Source organism: Bubalus kerabau, chromosome 2 (assembly GCF_029407905.1).
Source record: "Bubalus kerabau isolate K-KA32 ecotype Philippines breed swamp buffalo chromosome 2, PCC_UOA_SB_1v2, whole genome shotgun sequence".
Lineage (NCBI taxonomy): Eukaryota > Metazoa > Chordata > Mammalia > Artiodactyla > Bovidae > Bubalus > Bubalus kerabau.
The window spans coordinates 92880090-92896059 of NC_073625.1; the positions used below are offsets into that span (position 1 = coordinate 92880090).

The 15970-nt window shown below is 39.7% G+C and overlaps 1 pseudogene; it reads right to left on the reverse strand.

Moving 5' to 3' along the window:
* Positions 1-1562: 1562 nt before the first annotated feature.
* On the reverse strand, positions 1563-1851 carry LOC129644808 (ubiquitin-related modifier 1-like; annotated as a pseudogene).
* Between the last annotated feature and the right edge of the window lie 14119 nt (positions 1852-15970).

Genomic DNA, 15970 nt, shown 5'->3' on the forward strand with positions numbered 1-15970 from the left:
GCCTGGTGGGCTGAATCCATGGGGTCGCAAAGAGTCGGGCACAATTGAGCGACTAACACTGTAACACTATAGTTGAATCAGGTGAAGGGATATGAAAGCAAACAGAAGATTCATGCGAGAAACATGGCTTGGGTGGAAGGCACAGAGTATGGCTACTAATTGGAATGAGGAGAGGGAAAAGGGAAGGCAGAGGAGATCAAAGTTGATTCTGGCGTCAGCACTCTGAGGATGGAACTGCCATTGGGTTAAAGAAACTCAAGATCTGTTTGGGAGTAATAGTAGGGACGATGTGCTCTGTGTTCTCCCATATATTAGTACTTTGTGGTGATGGTAGAGGATGAAAGTATCACTAAATAGACTGGTATAGGTTATTAAAATGCTTAGCTGCAAATCTCTTCCCAATCACTTTGTGGACAGCATTTGATTTGAATTTTGAATTCAGATCTATTGGGTAACATGCATAAAACTCATTATATATGAAAATGAGGTGAGAATCTGTATTTCATCACTATCCCATCTGTCCTGTGTGTGCTAGTCACTCAGTCCTGTCCGACTCTTTGCAACCCCATGGACTGTAGCCCGCTAGGCTCCTCTGTCTAAGGAATTCTCCAGGAAAGAATACTGGAGTGGTAGTCATTTCCTTCTCCAGAGGATCTTCCTGACCCAGGGATCAAACTCACATCTTATGCATTGCAGGCAGATTCTTTACTGCCTGAGCCACGGAAGCCCCACCAATTTTCACATACTATAAAAATTTGGGGTGGAAACTGAGGCACAACTGAATTCCCCCACCTCATTTGCCAGTTCAAGGTCTAGCTGTACATCCTCCTGCTCTCCATCCCCAGTGGAATGAGCTGCATGTAGGCAACCTTTTGCCAGGGGGAGGATTTCAGGAGCCCATCTGGTAGCTCATGTGTGGAGAGGCTGGCCAGGGTTAAGGGCTGTGGATGGTGGAGCAGGAGGAGGGGTGTTGTTGGAGGAGCAGCTGCTGTGTGTGTGCATGGGGGGATGGTCAGCACTAAATAAGGGACACCAGCTGGAGTTCCATAATAATATCAGTGGGGGACAGGCAGAGACCTCTGCTGTCCAGATGGGGAAACTGAGATGGAGGCTTCAGTTTCCAATTTTTGAGAAAGGAGGGGCTTGCCATTAGCTACTAGGTTCATTCATCTTCCCCAGGAAGGCACTGTGGCCCAGGAGCTGCAGTGTCTTGTCAGCAGTAACTCAGTGACACATAAGAAGGGACAGCAGCTGGGTCCCCTGGCCACACAGACCCCCTCTGCTCCTGCCACGCTGAGGGGCACCCTCCCCCACCTTAGCTGCTGGGAGAAGGAGTGCCCGGCCCAGGCACCTGCCAGCCGGCCTGCCTTCCCTTGCTCACGTGCCTGAGAAAGTCTCATTTTTAGCACCTGGACTCTTTTCCCTGCCTGGAGGGAGCTCAGGGGACACAGTGAGAAGAAAGCAGCCAAGGGGGACAGGGAGATCTGGAAGTAGGGCCCCAGGGAACGTCTGATCGTTCTGTTCTCCCCACCCCAAGGGTGCCCAGACACAGAGAGTGGCCCTTAGCCACCGTGCAGCGTGGAGTTGAAGAGGATGCTGTCCTGGTTCTGAAGCTGGTAGTTCAGCAGTTCCCAGTCGGCATCATTAATCAGCACCAGAATCCCTGACTGCAGGGATGAACAGCTGTTGCCTTGGATGAACAGCTCTGGCCACTCTGCTCTTTTAGCAAATTCTTCTTGATCCAGACAAGGAGGTTCCTCCAGGTAAGGTGACTTGATGCTTCTCCATACTGTTGAACAGGAGCTCCGCACTGCCTCTGAACTCCACCTCCACTGACAAGGGTGCTGGCATGTTGAGGAAGCCGAACTCACCGGAACTCCCCATCTCTAATAGTCTCTTCCATATCCCTGAGCCTGAATGATCACATACTCCAAGCAAATTGAACTTTATGTTTTAAATACTTTTTTTCTTTAAAATTGTAAAATAATATTGTCTCTTTCAGGTTTCAGGGGACATCTTTTTATGTTTGCCAAATTGGTACCCAGCTTTCCTAACTCAGCATTTCCCAACTGACTTTGATCACATGGACAAATTACTTGCTTGCATGGCAACCTACACACACTCTAACAACAATTCTTTAATATACCCACTTCGTAAAGTGATTTCTATTGGCGATTGATGAATTATTCCTGGATGATAAAGAGTCTTTAAAATAAATGAAGATACTTGACTCTTCTGATTGGCACCATACAAATCACTACTTTAAACTTGTCTCTCTAGGTTTCCATATTTAAGTTGGTCCAAGGAGTTGTTTTTTCTGAGGCAGGGAAAAAGAATTGAGCTTTATTTCTTTACTTCTTTCTTGTCTTTGATAGGACTCTGTATATGGGCCGCATAGTGTGACAGCAGCTATATGCTATCTCCATCACAATTGTGCACTTGGAATATAAAAAGGGCAACATTAATATAAATTTCCATGTCCCATCATCCCTGCCAGATTAGGGCACGTCAAAACAGGGTTCTATGTATCTTGAAAGACCTTTGACCTCTCTATTATATAGCTCAGCTAGCAAGTGTTAATGTTTTTTAGCTCTATCTTGGTTCCATTTTATGTTCTGATTCTTACTTATTTAAACCTATTTTTATATTTTAGAGCTGTAGGCTCCTTTAAGTGATTTTTGGAAGAGGAAGTACCCGCATATGCATCAATGAACCCTGGTATAGCTCCCAGAAGCTCTCTCAAGCCTGATTGTGCATGTAGATTCGATGTAAGTAATAGAAATCTTTTTTGGTTTTGGTGAAGAAAGTATTTCTCTCATGTATTTTCTTAGCTGTCACCAGCCAGTGGGTACACTCATTAGTCAAAAAACAAGAAACAAACCTAATATTGTTGAGCCCCTTTTATGTACCAGAAACTTTTCTGAGCTTTTTACTTATTTAATCCTCTCAACAATTCTGTGAGTTAGGTCCTGCCATTATCCCTACTTAATAGATGTGAAAATTGAGACACAGAGACGTTGGTGAGTTGTTTGCACAGTCAGCGTGGAACCTGAGTTTGAACCCAGGTCATTTGATTCCTGAGCTCACATGATTAACAAGAACATGATATTGTCTCATTAGAACAGAATAATCACAGTTACACAGGCCCTGGTCCCTTTGTTCTCATAAGAGCTTCAGTTCTTTGTAATGTGCCCTGAATATTCTTCATTACCAAGGACAGTGTCACATGTGCTCCCGAACTACTTAACTATTAAAGGGCATAACTTGCATGTCCTCCAGGCATTAATGGATCCTGGAATCCTTGGGAAGCCACTGCTGTGGGGTGGGGCAGGCTGTGGCAAAGGGGAAAACAACCTTTCCTTGCTGTGTTATACTCTGGAAGGCAGGCCTCAAACCTGTGCTGAGGGCTTGCTGAATTTTATTCCCTTCCTTTCAGATTTTTACTCAGTCTCCTTCCTCTCTCCAGGTCTCAAACATTAGTCCAACTGGGACTTACGAGAGTTAGTGCCGCCATGTTGGGTCCACACCCCTCATCCATCCCTTCATAAAACTCTTTGTGGTTAGTGGAGCTCATTATGCATAACTCTTTCAACCTGGGTTTTCTCCTTACAGACTTCTCAGTCACACAAAAATGGGCTTCTGTCAGCACATTCTTCAGTTTTCTAAACATAACTGGGCAAGTCTGAATCCTGTAGTAGTCTTCTTGGAACTCTCAATTCCATTCCATGAACCACCACTGGTTCCCACAAATTGGAGCCTTCCTTCTAAGATTCCCATAGCGGCTGTGGGCTCCATCCAGTCCAGAGGGGAAGGAGAAAATCAACCTACTTTTATTTTTTAAAATTCATTTCTTCTTTTAATTATTTCTCTTTTAAAAATTCATTTTTATTTATTTCTTGGCCATGCGGCATGAGGGGTCTTAGTTCCCAGACTAGGGATCAAACTCATGCCTCCTGCAATAGAAGTGTGGATTCTTAACCCACTGGACTGCCAGGGAAATCCCTCAAGCTGCTTTTCTGATTTGCACCTACTCAAGCTTGGGTCTCGGGCTACACTCTAGACATCATAATTTTCTGGCAGGCTATAATGATAAGTCTGATTTGCACATCTGCCCTAACCTGGTAGTGAAAACTTAAATACATGTGACATGTTAAGCCTCAAGGCTTCCTCGTGCTGAAAGCAGAGCTTACTTTCATTCCCAACTATTTCACTTCTGTGAACAGATTTGAGATCTCTTGAATACATTCTCATCTGTATAGTCTACAAAGGCATGAGTGACGGTTTTGCTATGATTCAGTCATTTTTTTTTACATTTTCTTATAAAATCTAAGATGGGTACTTGGCTTTTCACCTGTGTCACGAAGTAGCCTCACCAGGTGTGAGAATCTGGTGATCTTTCCTACTTCCCTGAAAGCTTGAGTTTCTGCTCAAGCACTTTGCTGTGAACATCCTTGACAACCTATTTGATCTATGTGGGTCTCATCTGCATGTCTATTTGCTACATCCTTGCCCTTTTCTTCTTTGACTATTTTATCATGAACAGAACTGTAAGCGTTTCCTTATGCCTTTTGATGTGGATTTATGTAGAAAGGTAGCTTACTCTGCTCTACATTTCCTAATGACCTTTAGTATTAGAGGGCAGCGCCTTGATGCTTTCATGTATCAATGCCTTGGTGCACTTCAGTTTACTCTGTTTATCTCTTTGCTCACTTTCATTTACATCCCATCCCACCTAGCCCCACACCAGATAACCTGTGCAGAGTGGGCTGCTGTCTGTCTATGGCATGTCCTGGTTATTGGGCAATCACTAGGGAATTCTTCTGGGGGAAGGTAACTGCGATGGCTTTGATACCTTTTACATTAATCCATCCATGCCTGCCAAGAATCTTACACCACTCTGAGGAAGCATAAAATATTTTTACAAATTTAAAGCCCATAGAGGAGGGCTTAATACTAAACTTCCAGGGCTTACTTCTTGATCACTCTGGGAAAAAGTTTGCAATGTTTTGCAGTTGTTACTGACTGTTTTGAGTCAGTCCCCAACAAGGGTCCTTCTGCCTGCAGTCTTTCTAACCCATTGAAGGGGAGATACCAAGTCTGATCCAGAAGCAGAGGAAAACTTATTCTTTCAACAGAGAATGGATAGATGTGAGCTCACACTCTAAAGCAGCGGTCTCCAATACTTTTGGCACCAGGGATTGATTTTGTGGAAGACAATTTTTCCATGGACTGAGTATGGGGGTGGGTGTGGGGGATGGTTTTAGGATGATTCAAGTGCATTATTGTGCACTTTATTTCTAATCTAATGCCACGGTTGATCTGAAGGAGGTACCAGTTTAAGGTCTGGAGGTTGGGAACTCCTGCTCTAGAGCATAAACTCCTCTGATAGGTGATGGGCGGGGCTGCTTTATAGAGATCTCTTCAGGGAGGGGCGGAATTCTCGGGAGAAGGCCAAGGTACAGCTCTGTGCTCTGCGCAGCGCCTCTGCACGCAGCCTACCGCCGCTGCCAGCTTGAATCGCTGAGTGACACAGTCCGTGGAGCCTTTTCTCAGGAGCACCCCTGGTATGAAGGGCCTCGTGAGGCACTCTACACACTGCGCCCTGTGAGCAGGTGACCCTAGACTAAGCACAAAGGAAAAGAAAGTTTAGTCTTTATTTTATTACCCAGATTCTATTTTTATTTCCTGGGAATTTTTACTGGGCTTTGTCAGTGACACAAGCTTGGGCAGGTTATTAAAACCCATATAGATCGTTTCTTAGATAGGTCTGGATACACCCATTCTTGTGTGTTTCAAAGGCCCCTGGAAGGTGGTTTCCATAACTCCTCACTTCCTGAGGGTAGCACAGCCCCACATGCATCTCCTAGCATTGCTTGGCAAGTCATTTGGCAGTTTGTTGAGGAGGGACAAGCCCTAGTTGTAGAGGCAGTAATAGCAATGAATAGCAACTATTTTCAAAAGCACCCACCATGTACCAGACACTGTCACTTTCTGTACATTATCTCATTTTATCTTCACATAATGAGGTAGGTATTTTCCACATTTTACATATGACTAAGATTAAGTAACCTATTCAAGATCCAATTTCCCAATGCCTCAGCAGGTGTGGCTTGTTTAATTTCCTCCATGTTCACCTCTACTCACAGAAACCTGGATGATGGAGATGTGCAAACTACCCAGCAAGCATAGAAATTAATAATGATGTTATGCTGGTGTGCTCTGAAATGATACTTTGAATTTTGGGATTCTGCTGGGAAATAGCCTTTTGTCTCTAAAACCTGGTTTGAGTCTTTCACCAATTAAATAAGCTTTCTGGATTGCAGAGTATATGCCTCTGTATGACTGCTGCTGCTGCTTCTGCTAAGTCGCTTCAGTAGTGTCCGACTCTGTCCGACCCCATAGACGGCAGCCCACCAGGCCCGACTAGTTTCAGTTTATTGATTATGTGAATGTAGTGATAGAAATGGAGAAGGCAATGGCACCCCACTCCAGTACTCTTGCCTGGAAAATCCCATGGACTGAGGAGCCTGGTAGGCTGCAGTCCATGGGGTCGCTAAGAGTCGAACACGACTGAGCGACTTCACTTTCACTTTTCACTTTCATGCACTGGAGAAGGAAATGGCAACCCACTCCAGTGTTCTTGCCTGGAGAATCCCAGGGACGGGGGAGCCTGGTGGGCTGCCGTCTATGGGGTTGCACAGAGTTGGACACAACTGAAGTGACTTAGCATAGCATAGCGATAGAAATGCTTTAGTTTTTGTGACAGTCCATGATTTTTAAGATACATTTCATTATTTTTATATATTTAACATTTCTCCTTTTCACATGCTCACTTCATCTTGCCTCTCTTTTTATTTGGTTCATGTTGATATACAGTGTGTCAAGTTCACCAGCAATGGAAGTAAGTTGTTTTTCTTCTTTTTCCTGCGTACCCTGTATGACAATAAATATACTTCAAAAAGGGAAGCATAAAGGGAAATTAACTAGAATATCTGTTTGTTTCCATGGCACCAATAAAGACTGGACCTTCCATGGATGAAGTGGGCTTTAACTTAAATCTTCTTCCCTTGAGAGATGTCAGCTAAGGTCAACCATGCATTTCCCACTAGAAAGCAGATCCTGGGTGTTGCTACCTATTTAGGACATTTATGAAACCACATTCTCAGGATTGGCATGGTGCTGTTGAGTGGCAGTTAATTCCACAACTAGGAAAGATGTCTATGCTTTTCTTGGTATAGGATGTTAATCATATTTGCCCTCCATCAGAGATCAGTGTTTTTATCCTATGAGGGATCTGTGCCCGTCCTCCTTCTGAACAGCCAACTCTTCAAAGGTACAACTGGGCCTTTGTTCATACTTTTTCCTCTCCTGCAGAACATATAGTTCTTGGCACATAGTGAATAAGTGTTTCTCTTAACTTTTCCACTACAGTATTCTAAGGGCAGTGTGAATTTGTATTTCTTGTCCATTGGTGAGGCCTGGGGAAAAATTTAGAAGCACTTCATGTCAAAAAGGACATTCCTCTATTTTATTTTTTTAAAATTTATGTGTATTTTAAAGAGTGACATAACCCTTAAAAAAATTTTTTTTTTTAAGTTCAAATAAAATGAGTGCTCTTGAAAGATATCATGGTACACTGAGGCTTTTGGTGTCTACTGGCCCACCATTGTATATTCTCAGAGGTATAATACTTTAGGTTTAAAAACAGAAAGTATTTGTTTTAGTCATTTCAGGCTGCTATAACAAGGTAGAATAGATCAGGCGGTTTAAACAGTAAAAACTTACTTCTTATAGTTCTGGAGGCTGAGAAGTCCAAGATCAGAGTACTAGCATGATTGGGTTCTAGTGAGAGTCTTATTCGTGATTTCCTTATTGATAATGTACATTCTATGGTTTTGACCCATGTATAATGAAATGTATCCACGACTATGCTGTCATGAAGTTTCACTACCATAAAAATCCTCTGTGCTTAGCCTACTCCTTCCCACTCCACCAAGCCCTGGCAACCCCTGATCTTTTTATTATTGCCACAGTTTTGCCTCTTTCAGAATGTTGTATAGTAGAACTCATCGTATGTAACCTTTCCAGATTGTCTTTTTACACTCAGTAATATACATTTCATATTCATCTATGTCTTTTCATGCCTTGACAACTCATCTCTTTTTAGTACTGAATTATATTCTGTTGTCTGGATGTACTACAGTTTATTCATCCATTACCTATTAAAGAACATTTTGGTTGGTTCCACATTTTGGCAATGATGAATAAAACTGCTTATAAACATTTGTGTGTAGGTTTTTGTGAGTTCAGTATAGTTTTTACTTGCCTTTTTTCCTTATGCTAAGTGGAAATCTGAACTCCTATCACTTATCTGTGTCGGTGACCTAATATACCATCTAGTCCCTCTTCTGTGCATGAAAACAACTATCTAGAAATTCCTACAGTTTTTCATATTTTAAGCTAAAGAGCACCAATTTGGATAACTTTTTCTTATGTTGTATAGGATATTAAGCCCTATACAATATGTCTTATATAATATAAGTCCTATACAATGCTAGGAAATACTCAATTTCCTAGTTACCCATTCCCCACTCCCCCACCTGACCCGGATAAGCTCCATTGTATGAAAAAAGGAAGACCGTGAACAGATATGGCTGTATCACCCCAAGAGGACAGAGGGATCATTACTACTCTCCCTGTTTTGGGCAAAATATCCTGTTAATGTAATTTAAGTTTGTATCCACCTTTTTGGAAATCTTGCTACTAAATTTGTTTAAAATTTTTGTGTTTATTTTGACAAACTTATTGTTAGGTCAGTCTTTGCAAAATAGTACTTTTTCCAGAGGACTTTAAGAACTTAAAAGCTGGACATTTTTTATGTCCTTAGTAAGCTTTTTCTTATTAATTTTGATCCACTATTCTAGCTTGTTGAATGTATTTTCTTCCTTTAAAATATAGGTTCTATAATCAAATGTATTATCCATTGCTCTTTATTCAAAATGTTGTCCTTATGCTAAAGAATCATCTATTCATGACAGGGTTTTGAAAATCTTGAGTTAAAAGGAGAAAACAAAGATGTTCCCTAACTCCTTGCCAGAGATAAATATTATCAGTATTTTAGTGTATCTCTATCTAGTCTTCATCTCTATGTACATACATATATCCCTCTATGCATACACACAGTACATATGCATTTATTGCAATACCAGATATCTCTGATGCATATGATCGTATGGTATAGTTTATTTTATAATTTCCTTTTTTCTCACTTCATTCATCTTTTATTTGATATATTTTAAAAATACCCTTGAAGTGCACAGTATTATAGGAAATACAGTGATGATCAATGCAAATTAATTGCTGTTTATTTACTTAGTCTCATGACTTGACATTTAGATTTCTCCCAGATATTTTGCCAGAAATAACACCATGTAGCTAAAGCCTCGCAAACATCTGTGACTATTTCCTGAGGAAGTAGAACTGTGACTCAAGAAGTAAGTACAATTGTAACAGGTTTTGATATGTTTCAGTAAATTGTCCTCCAGAAAATTATGACATAATCTCTCTGTCATTTAGCTGTTTGAAAGCTTGGTGACTATTCCTTTTATTTGTCAGCAAATTATTGATGAAAAATTTGCAAGAGAGGACCAATGACAAGATTTTGGAGAAAACTAGTAAATCATTCTTTCAAAATTATATTCATTAATCAGCAGTCTGTGAGGACAATTGTTTGCTCAGTTGTTTTATACCTTGTCCATATTCTGTTTTTAATCAACTAGGGTTTCACAAGAAAGTTTGTTGAATTTTTTTGAAATTGATATAGTCTATATCTACATATTCCCTGTCTCCAACAGTGTAACCATTCTAGGAAATAATATTTTATTAGTTCAGTATAACATTCTCTGTAAATGATACTGGTTCCCAGTGCTCACTATTTCCTTTAACAGCACTGTCCAAAGGAACTTTCTGCAGTGATAAATATTGCCTGTGCTGTTCAGATAGTAGCCACTAGCCATATGCGGCTACTGAGTACTTAAAATGTGACTATTGTGACTCAGGAATTGATTTTTATTTTTTAAAAATTTAAATAATTTAAATGATGAGATTTGACTAGTGATTATAGTGGACAGCACAGCTTTATAATATCTGGCAAACCACCTTTCTAATAAGTATTATATAATTTGAATTTAATATTAAACTGAGAAACTCACAGTTCCTCGTGAATGAAGCTCACATTTCATTCACAGAACACTGATTTACATTGGTCTCTCTCACTTTGTTCTTAATTGCAATTTTTTATTTTACTACATCAACTCATAATTTTTTAAAGATTTCTGACAATGATTCCCTGTCAATGATTAATATCATCAAGTTGTTGTCAGGTGCTGGGATATAACTGAATCTGGAATATAACTGATAGCTAGTTTTTTCAATGTGGCTTTATTTCCTTTAGCAAGATTTATCTTATAATGTGAACATCATTTTCCTTGATGAAGATGTAAATAAAAAGAAAAGTTGAGTAATTTTTTTTCTACTTTTCATCTTTGACATTATTTTTATCTTTCATAAATAGCTGGCTTTCCCCTTGCTCATTTTTCTTAAAGTTGATGTAGCTAATAGGATCCTTTCTGTTGTCAATGACATTTTTGTCATTGACAAAATGTTTTGTTTTGACAAAACTAAAATATTTTGGTTATTAGTATTCTTGTTAGAATACTATTCTTTTACTTCCATCTACAATCATAAGGCTTTTATTTCCCCCTAGTTTTTTTAAATGTCATTTAATAATTTAAGTTCAACAGGAACATGTATATCCATATATATACTCCTTTAACTGTTTCTCTCTGCATCCCCTAGGAATCAGATTTGGTTATATTTTAAATCAGTTCACCCCATTCAATGGTGTTGACAGGCCTTTAATTGCTAGGCAGTGAGTCCAGACTGGAGATTGTTAGGTGAATTAGATATGAGTGTTCCCATCAGAAGACTTTACTAAGGTAAGCCAACTTGTATACTACAAGCCATATACAGTAAATATAGTATATGCTTATTAAGAGTAATTACAATGTTCTGTGGGAGCATAGCAAAGAGATAGGATTAATTTTGCTTGTAGAGAATGTAGAATGGGATAAGGAGGCTGTGAAAAATCAGAGAAGTCTGGAACAGAAGTGATGTTTGATCAAGAATGAATAAGAGTTTATGGGACAGAGAAGCTGGGTAATGTGATATCCTATTCATGAATGTGATCAGTTTGGTTAGTTTTCTGTGATTGTGGTTTTCATTCTGTCTGCCCTCTGATGGATAAGGACAAGAGGCTTATGGAAGCTTCCTAATGGGAGAGACTGACTGAGGGGGAAACCGGGTCTTGTTCTGATGGGCGGGGCCATGATCAGTAAATCTTTAATCCAATTTTCTGTTGATGGGTGGGGCTGTGTTCCCTCCCTGTTGTTTGACCTGAGGCCAAACTATGGTGGAAGTAATGAAGATAATGGCTACCTCTTTAAAAAGTTCCCATGCACGCACTCAGTGCCCCGACCCTGCAGCAGGCCACCGCTGACCCATGCCTCCACCGGAGACTCCTGGACACTCACTGGGAAGTCTGGGTCAGTCTCTTGTGGGGTCACTGCTCCTTTCTCCTGGGTCCTGGTGTGCACAAGGTTCTGTTTGTGCCCTTTATTTTCCTGGGCTCCAAAATCACTGCAGATGGTGATTGCAGCCATGAAATAAAAAGACTCTTGCTCCTTGGAAGTAAAGCTATGACCAAACTCAGTTCAGTTCAGTTCAGTTGCTGAGTTGTGTCCGACTCTTTGTGACCCCATGAATCACAGCATGCCAGGCCTAGGCAGCATATTAAAAAGCAGAGACATTACTTTGCCAACGAAAGTCCATCTAATCAAAGCTATGTTTTTTCCAGTAGTCATGTACAGATGTGAGAGTTGGACTATAAAGAACGCTGAGCACCAAAGAATTGATGCTTTTGAACTGTGGTGTTGGAGAAGACTCTTGAGAGTCTTTTGGACTGCAAAGAGATCCAACCAGTCTATCCTAAAGGAAATCAGTCCTGAATATTCATTGGAAGGACTGATGTTGAAGCTGAAGCTCCAATACTTTGGCCACTTGATGTGAAGAACTGACTCACTGGAAAAGATCCTGATGCTGAGAAAGATTGAAGGGAGGAGAAGGGGATGACAGAGGATGAGATGATTGGATGGCATCACCAGCTCAATGGACATGAGTTTGAGTAAGCTTTGGGAGTTGGTGATGGACAGGGAAGCCTGGCATACTGCAGTCCATGGGTTTGCAAAGAATTGGACACGACTGAGTGACTGAACTAATTCATATATGAAACATAAACAGAAGCCAGATAATATATACTGTGCTTCAATTAGTTCTGCAGCTGAAGTAGAGTACTTCTTGGGTGAATGAGCAGAGACGAGACTGAAGTTAGGGAACAGCTAAATGATGAGGGGTGGTGAATGTTTTCTCAGGGATTTGGATTTATTCCAAATGGAATCAACTTGAATGTTCTTGAAGAGAGAAGGGAAATAGATTCTTTTAGAAAAACAATTCTGGCAGTGTGAACACAGGATATGTTAGATTTTGGAAAACTTGTGGCAGGGAAGCCATTAGTCAAGAGGACGATGAACATACAATTAGTTCAATGCAGAGTAATACAAGGGGTTAAGATTGAGTGACATTTAGAAGGTAGAATTGATAGGATTCAGTGGCTGATTGAGTGTGGGGAAAAGGAAGAGGCAGGAAGATGAATCACAAGTTTCTCATATTTTTAGTGTTTTTGTTTGAGTTCATTTTTTCTCTTGAATCACTTTCCCTTTAGGATCTCTGGATATGAGATCATGTCTATCTTTCCTCTGAACTTTTGGAAACTGTTTCCCAGTGGTGAATGAGTGTGTGCTGATTTTACCAAGTGTTCCAGACCTCCTGTCCTAGGAATTCCAAGATGTGCTCATCACATTTTAAAAACTTCTTTATTTATAGAACAGTCTTTTGGACTCTGTGGGAGAGGGAGAGGGTGGGATGATTTGGGAGAATTGCATTGAAACATGTATAATATCATGTATGAAACAAGTTGCCAGTCCAGGTTCGATGCACGATACTGGATGCTTGGGGCTGGTGCACTGGGACGACCCAGAGGGATGGTATGGGGAGGGAGGAGGGAGGAGAGTTCAGGATGGGAAACACATGTATACCTGTGGCGGATTCATTTTGATATATGGCAAAACCAATACAATATTGTAAAGTTAAATAAAATAAAAAAAAAAAACCAAAAACAACTTCTTTATTTTGAGATCATTTTAGATTTACAGAAGAGTTGAAGAAATAGCCCAGTGAGTCCCCATATAGCCTTCAGCAGCCTGTGTTTGTTAACATCTTACATAATTATAGAACAATTACCAAAACTAAGTATTAAGCCTTAATTCAGTTACTTTTAACTGAATTACAAAATTCATTTGAACTTCGCTCATTTCTCCATAAATATTCTTTTTCTTTTTTTTCTATTCCTGGATCCAAGCAAGGATCATACATTTCATTTAGTTGTCATGTTTCCTTAGTATCTTCCAATCTGTGACAGTGCCTTAGTTTTTCTTTATCTTTTATAACCCAGATGATTCTGGAAAGTGCTTTACTAGGGTTGTTAACTTGGATCAGTTAGCTAGGTTGGTGTCTCTTAGGATCACCACTAAAAAGTTACTATTTCCCTCTTATTACTCAATATTTTGTGGGAGTCTTTGAGAACATGCAAATATCCTTTTTTCACTTAAACTTTCACCCACTCATTTTAGCATCCTGAAGTGCATCTTACTTTCAGCAGTTATTACGTGTTGTTCTAGTTGTTATTTTCTATGTGTTAATTGAAATTTTCCCTTTTTTTAAAAAAAAATAGCCTGATTTAAACCAAACTTAAGGAAATAAAATTATGCTATTTTTTCCAGCTTTATTAAAATATTATTGACAAATAAAATATGTAAATTTAAGTTATACAACGTGATAATTTGTTGCAAAATAATTACCACAATAATGTTAGTTACCACCTGTATTCCTCCCATAATAAGCATTTTTTTTGTGTGTGTGTGAAGGCATAACATTCAAGATTTACTCCCTTAACTTTTGATTCTATAATACAGTATTGTTAAATATATTTGCCATCCTGTACCTTAGATTCCCCAGAATTTATGCATCTTATAGTTAGAAGTTTATATCCTTTGACATGTTCCCACCCCACAAAACTCCAAGCCTCTGGCAACCATCAATCTACTCTCTATTTTTATGAATTTGACTTTTTTAGTTTCTGTGTACATGGAGTATCATGCAGTGTTTGTCTTCATCTGTCTGACTTATTTCACTTAGAGTAATGCCCTCAAAATCCATCTGTATTGTTACAAATGGCAAGATATATGGCTGAATTATATAATCATATAACAAATATAAATGCATATAATATATAAATATAATATTTTCTCTATTCATTCATCCATCAATGGACACTTATACTGTTTCCATGTCTTGGATGTTGGGCAAAGTGCTGCAATGAACAGGGTGCAGATATCTTTTCCAGATATTGTTTTCATTTCCTCAGGCTATTAATATAGAAGTGAGGTTCCTGGATCATATGGGAGTTCTATTTTTAATTTTTTGAAGAACACCTCGTACTGCTTTCCATAATAACTGAAATAATTTGCATTCCCACCAACAGTGCATGAGGTTTTCCATTTCTCTACATTCTCATTTGTTGTTTAGTCACTAAACTGTGTTCAACTCTTTTTGACCCCATGGACTATAGCCCACCAGTCCCCTTGCCATGGGATTTTTCAGGCAAGAATTCTAGAGTGGGTTGCCATTTCCTTTTCCAGAGGATCTTTCAGACCCAGGGATTGAGCCCACATCTCCTGCACTGGTAGGTAGATTCTTTACCACTTAGCCACATTCTCATTAACATTTGTATTTCATTCTAGCAGGTATGAGATGATAGCTCATGTAATGCTTCATAAGGAAGAATGGTCTCTTCTCTCTCATTGGTGTATGTAATTATTTATTTACAAAAGGATGGATTCATGGATGTTAAATTATTATTAGGGTTATGAGTCTATATTCATTTTAGTTAATCTGTTGGTAAATATTTTTCGACTTTGGCTATTGGGTACTCTTTCAGGCTCTTGTGCCATCTTCAGATGTTTGCATCCTTTGTTTTTGAGTCCTTCCTTATTGTTTAGGACCATGCTGTGTATGCTCTTCTGGTATTTTCCTTGCCTCAGCCGTGAAATCAACCAGTTCTCCAAGGAGTGCTCATAGCATTTTAATATTCGTGTCACTTCTGCTTCACTAAGCAATTCTTCCTTTTTGATCAGAATTGAGTCAAAAATACAAGAGTGACAGATTAAGTGTTCTCTTTTGTGCTTCCTCAAATTTTTGAGAGAGAAAAATTTCAGTAAGATATACTGAATTTGCATTCAACAAATAATTATATGAGTCCTCTCTATGTCAGTGCTGGGTTAGGTATGAGGATGTACCCTCCTCTGAGGGAGTATTCTCTAGGCAGCTTGTCCCATATTTCAATACCATACACTGATAGAAGAGCTCCTCTTTAAGCAACCTCAGGTTTTCTTTGTCATGCCTCTTCTGATGACACAGGATTCCATTAAGCTAAAATGTCCCTGACTCCCAATGTGTTGAGGTGTACTCAGGGGGTGTCTCATATGTGCTTACAAACAAGGCCAGTGAGTCATGTACAGTTACTATGAGGAAACCTCTATTCCTTGTCTTGTTGCTTGAGCTTCCTTCCTCTGTTTTGAGTCAACAGAAACAATGTTTTTCCATTTAAATAACTTTTGGTTAGTGACATAATTCCCTATTTATGTCTGGTTACATTCCTGAAGATGTAAGAATTAAAAGATCAGATCAGATCAGTTGCTCAGTCGTGTCCGACTCTTTGTGACCCCATGAATCGCAG